Genomic DNA, 6427 nt, shown 5'->3' on the forward strand with positions numbered 1-6427 from the left:
AATCTCTGTAACTCCAGTGTCCTCCCTTGTGATGTGGCAGAAGCCTCTCTGTGAGAGCTAAATGAGTTTGTGTGTGTGAAAAGCCCCACTGGGCACATGGCAGAACTCTGTCAACAGCAGCTTTCATGACAGTGGCTACCTCAAGCTATCAGCCCCAAACAGTGGCATCTCAATTGATTGATAATCTGGTAATCCTGTCTGAGCCATTTCTGCAAAATGCCCAAACCAAAGCTAAGGAGATAGAGAGCTCGGCCTGAGGGGGCTGTTCTCCAGTGAGCAGATGTTTCTCACCAGTTGTTGGTCATACATCTGCTGAATGTGTGCCCTGTTGTGTAGGTCAGTAACAAATCACTGAATCATACAGTTTAATGAAATATTTCACAAGGCAATGGAATGTGAGCAGGCAAGTGGTTTGGAGGTGAAACAAACAAATAAATAAATAAAACAAATAAAAGCAGTGTTGCTTGATACCCTATAATGATATATGTTTCAAAGTGTAGACACTGCAATTATATAGCAGTGTCCAAGGTTAAAGTAAGTCACACGAGTAAGTAAGGTAAGCTTATTTATTATCTTAGTTACTGTTTTATGGCTGGGAGAAGACACCATGATCAAGGCAACTTATAAAACTTACAGTTTCAGCAGGTCAGTCCATTATCATTCTGATGGGTAGTGTGGTGGCAGGCAGGCAAGCATGGTGCTGGAGCAGTAGCTGAGCTCACATCTGACCCACAAGTTGCAGGTAGAGAGAGAGGGAAACAGCCTGGTGAGGGTTTTTGGAATCTCCAAGCCCACCCCCAGTGACACAACTTCTCCAACAAAGTCACACCCCCTAATCCTTCCAGAACGGTTCTTCTAACTGGGAACCAAGCATTCAAACATATGAGCCTACTTGGGGGATGGAAGAGCATTCTCATTCAAATTACCACACTTACATAACTACAAAAAAAGTCTAAAAGTGAGAACCAAACATCAAATTCTCACGGAGGACTCATAGATACCCATAAATGCCCTGCAGAAATCTCTCGTTCCCATGCTCAACTGGCATGTCCTCCAGATCTTCCCAGAGCATCCTGGACAAGAGCTGTGCTTCACCCTCAGCCTATCCCTGCTTTCCAACTCCTGCATGCTCAGTAGAGTACTACTGAGATTTTTTTTTCTTTCATTTGTTTCAGGTATTCAGCTGTGGACAAGTTGAAGGGAAGATTATAATGTGTAGTATGTTCATAACAATTGACTCCAATTCTCTTCTTGACATGTAGAAACCAGCTGGATTGAGATGTTTAAATAATATTTAATTAACTTAATTTAATCTTCAAGTACATTGACCAAGAACATAAAGGCTTTACCTGTGTAAAATTAGTATGAAATTCAGAAAAAGGAGCCTATGCCTATTTCAGCAGCCAAGACATGTTTTAACCATCACACTCTTCCCACTGTTTTCTAGGTGATAAGGAGTTGCTGTTTCTCACAGAAGAACCCAGAGGCAACTATCAAACCTTCAGAATATAATAAATTATTATCAAAATAACATTTACAATTTAAACTATTTGAAGACAACATATAATTTACCTTAATTTTATAATCTTAAACCACCATTGTTTCAAGAGTTCTTTAAGCCTTGGGGTCTTCCTTTTTAAACTGAGCAAGATTCTTTTTTTATTAAAAAATTATTAAAACTTGACAAAAGAGGTATCATATTTTTCTTTTTAGTCTTTCTCAAACTTCAACAATATAGATCATGATTATGATGAAGCAGAGCACAAGTATTTTAATAGAAACAAAGTTCAAACTACAGCTCAATGGGTGATAAAAGAGGAGGATGCAGGAGGCAGAGGGTGGAACTGTCACTGACCTAGAGCAAGGAGCAGAGGGAACTCTGACAGTCTCCTCATTTTCTTAAGGTAGATCCACAATGCTCCAAATGAGAGGATGATCTCTGATGCCTTACTCTGACTTTGACCATGTTTAACTCCAGAGTGAGGGAGTCTCTAGGGCAAAGAATGGGCCTTCCCTAGCGTGGCAGACTGTCAGCCATCAACCATGTACCAGGTACCATGCTGAGCACAGAGGTACAGAAAATGAGCACCACAGGACCTTGTCCTCTAGGACCTCGTAGACAACACACTGTCATAACATGGAAAACACCAGGAGAGACAGCTAGAGTCACAGCATTGTAGGAACCAGAAAGCAACCAGCACAGGAACATGGAGATGGAGCCAGGAGAGTCAACTGATGAAAAGTTTATTATACGCTCGTCAAAACTTGTCAGTGGACAAATTTACAGCATTTTAACTAGATGTCTAACTTTGAGACAACTGCTCTGCCAGGAAAGCAAGTCCTCTGAACAGTGAGCTTCTAGATTTTAACAAGGCCAAGTCTTCCATGGCACTGCACAGAATGGGAATCCAGCTTTCCTGTGGAGGTTTTCTTTCTGTTATTTGGCATCTTCAGGCAACTTGCCTTTACTATGTGCTCTTACGGTCACTAGCGAACCATGATCTGTGTTTCGAATACCAAGGTCCACTGTTAGAAGAGCCTGTGGTGCCTTCGATGCATTTCTTCCACGTTTGCAAGCATAGTTCAGACAAAGCAGTACCACTGCCTTTGAAATGCCACAGCAAAGCATGTGATTGGCAAGTTCCACTGAACTCAAGAGCCTCTCAGCACACTGAGCACAGCCCAGGCACAGCCGGTGCTTTAGAAGGCCTTGGAAGGCGGCACAGAGTTACAGAGACCGCTAGGGTTTCCGTTCAAGGTTTTATTTCATTGGACTTCACATCTATTTTCAAAAGAGGGTCTCTGGTGGACCTTCAAATTGTGTTATTGCTTGCTTAAAAGTCATGTGTTTGAAATAGTAGAGCATACCCCTTCCCTTCCCCTTGACAAGGGAATGGTTTGAGTCTATTATCTGAAAATTCTTCTCTTCACCCCATTCTCTGAGAGGAGTGAGTGGTCCCCGACAGCAGTTCTTTTGGGCAAAGATCTGTCAACATGTATACCTTGTTGAGTATGAGAAATAGGGTTTCTTGTCTCTTGTGACCCATCTTTAAGTCTGAGTGAAGACAAGTGGGTTAATACTTGTATAGTGCCCATGCCAACTTCGTCCTCCAACCCTGTTGATACTCAAATAAAACCGACTTGACCTTCCTAAGTCCCCAGCCTCAGAAAGTTCTTTGCTGGAACTTCAGGGTGTTGCCTATGTCCTTAGGCTTGTGTCTGTCACCCTGGTTCCAAGTTACTGCCTGGCTGAGCTCCAGCCCAAGCCTGGCCATTGCTCTCCCATCGCGCCAGCTCTGGGTCACGCTGGGTGACTTTTCACTAATTGCTACTCAAAACACCCACCGAGGGGATTGTGCAATGGAGTCTACTGACACTGTTGTGCCGTGGAGCAGAAAGAAAACCGTGATAAGACACCCAGAAGAAAGAACAAGGGGGAGGAAGGGGTGGGGTTTTGTTTGTTTTCCAGCTAATGGTTTCTGTGTTTATTCTATGGTCACTAGGCCCCATGCGCTTGAGCAGAGCATGAGGCAATGGGAGCCGGAGGCAGAAGACAGCTATTCTTACTGTGGTGGACAAGAGAAAGAGAGGGAGGGGAAGGGGCTAGAAACAAAAGGCCTGCACCAGCAGGGTCCAACCTTCGAAAGTTTTCAGAACCTCTCAAAGCTGTGTCTTCAGATGGGAAGCAGATGTTCAAAAATACAAGCCTGGGAGGGACATTTCAGATGGAAACCAAAACCATTATTTAGAGATCTCTCTCCCCCGCCAAAAAAAAAAAAAAAAAAAAAAAAAGAACCCACAAGATTTTGGCTGTGTTTCCCAGGATAATCTCAAACTCTGTGCTCAACTGACCTTCCTACCTCAGCCTCCCTATTAGCTGAGGTCAATGAATGGATGCCACCGCACCAGATTTCCTGTTCAGTAAGCCAATGCTGAGTAGTTAAGTGTTCTACAGTCCTGCTATTAGCAAAACGTGGCCCTTGGACCTGTCAATATCGGCGTTACTCATGAGCCTGAATAAAGGCAGGCTCTCAACTGCCCTCCCTGGGACCTAACTTATAAAATAAATTCTACAATGTTCTCAGGTAGTTCCTGCATGTGTTACTGTGAGCAATAGCATTTACAATTACTTACTGTTAGTGGTATATGTAAATAGGTAACTAAACAGCCAGGTTTATGGTCTGCAGTAGCCAGGTATGATTTAAGGCTTTTTAATTGTCCAACTGTTCTTTCAACTGTAAGTACTTCTTTTTTACTTTAGAATTATCTTTATTAAATCATGAATGTATAACAGTTTAACTCCATATACACACTTCAATTTTTAAAGAAAAAAACATTACATATTATTACACCATGATCCTGGCTAGTTTCAAAAGTTTGAAGAAAAAAATCATTTAAAAGGTTTTACACATCGCTCATGCACACAATCCTTCCCACACGGTAAGGTAATGTTATCAAATCATTCAGTCTATTCACAGACTGGCTCTCTGCAGCTGCTTTGACGTCTTTGGCTGTAACACTCCCCATTTGGGCATGACTGAGATAAGAGTCCTTTGACACTGTTATTTTGATAACCTGGAGCTGTTCAGTTCCTCTGGGCTCTCATCCTCTCCATTTTATACCCTGAAGGCCATGGCAAGTGGGAGGAAATTGGCATTGACCCCTCCCACCGTAACCCCTACTTCCTCCACTGCCCCCAGGACCACAGCTTCCTGCACAATGTTGCTCCTCCATGTTCCTGCCACCACCCAAGTTTCTGCTCTTCATTACACTGTAGGTAAAAGAGTGCTGATTATAATTTCCAAAGTCATTATATTTTCTACTTTGTCACCTCCTCTTCCACAGCTGTCATAATCACCTCCATTGCCCCACTCCTGGTTGTTATACCAGGCTTCCACCACCGCCGCCGCCGCCGCCGCCGCCGCCGCCGCCACCACCACCACCACGTTCTCCTCTTCCTCCTCCATAATCAGGGCTACCTCCAAAGTGGCCACCTCCAGCCCCCCCCCATCCTACCCATGGTAGCCATTGCCAAATCCATGTCCACTTCCATATCCATCACCCCTCCCCCAATAAAGTTGTTCTCTGGTCCTGGTCCAAAATTTCCACCACCACCTTGAGATTCCCCCAAACCAAAGTTCTCTCCTCTTCCACTCCTGGCTCTTTGGACATCTACATTCCTTGCCTTTCTAACTTCTGCACTGTGACCATTGACAGTGTGATATTTTTTGTGATCGTTTTTTTCTCATGACATCATGGTCCTCAAAAGTAAGAAAGCCAAAGCCTCTTTCTTCCCAGAGTGCCTGTCAGTAATTTTTAAAATATTGTTATTTCAATATTATCAATTTTCCACATTCTTCAAAGAAATCTCTAGTGATGTTCTTAGCATCTTCTCTAACCCCACAAACAGCTTTTTCATAGTCATACGGGCACTAAGCTTTCAAGATTCCTTTCTGGTGATCTTCTGGCTCGGCGGCTCTTCCATCAGTTGAAAGAGGCCTTGCACCCAAGTCAGCATCGGCCTCAGCCGTGGGTGAGAGCATTTCCCAAACCAAATCCTCTTGACCATTTGTTTGCAGAGTCCTTCATAACCGCTGTCTATGTGCTTTCCCCATTGCGTACAGTAGTTTCTCAGACTTGCTTCTGTGATTTCAATGCATAAGCCCCTAACAAAGAGTCTATTCCTTTTCTCCTTTTCTTCTCCACAGGAACAGTTTCTGAAGTGTCTCCCATCGTGGACTCAGTCTCTTCAGCTGCATTTCCCACAGCCTGGGTGAAAGAAGAACTCTGCTTACTGACTCTGCCCTGTGCCGCCTCCTCCTGAACGCACACAGCTGGAAGCTCGCGCACACAGGGCTCCCTGCCTCTGCTGCCGCCACAGACTGGCCTGCCAGCTTCCCGATGGGTTCCCTGTCTTCTACCATCCACTTTGCCATAGGAATGTTGGAGTTGCAGATGTGAGCCATGGCACCCAGCCTTTGTAGGTTCCAGAGATTGAGCCCACGCAAGGTTTGCACCTGCTAGGCCATCTCACTGGCCCAGCAGTGATTTTTTTTCAGTATAGTGACAACAGGGTTGAATGCTCTGGCCCTTTACCTGAATCACTGGTACATGCCTGTATTCCAAGGTACTCTGGAGATGGATCTCTGGAGCCCAAGCAACACTACAAGACCCAATCTCAAAAACCAAATGTAGAATGACTTCAATGCGAGCCATAAACTGCCTTACTTTGCCTCTCCCAGATTCTGTGCTAAGGATTCATGAGTGGAATCCAAACATCTAAGATCAAGCCAGGCATGTGGCTGGCCTGAAGCACAGGGGACTGAGGCAGGAAGCTAACAAGTTCAGGGCCAGCCTGGGCTATATAGTGAGTTCCATGCTAGCTTTGAGTTCCATAGTAAGATCAGGTCTCAGAGACTGATATATA

The sequence above is a fragment of the Peromyscus leucopus genome, chromosome 7 (genome assembly GCF_004664715.2).
Source record: "Peromyscus leucopus breed LL Stock chromosome 7, UCI_PerLeu_2.1, whole genome shotgun sequence".
Lineage (NCBI taxonomy): Eukaryota > Metazoa > Chordata > Mammalia > Rodentia > Cricetidae > Peromyscus > Peromyscus leucopus.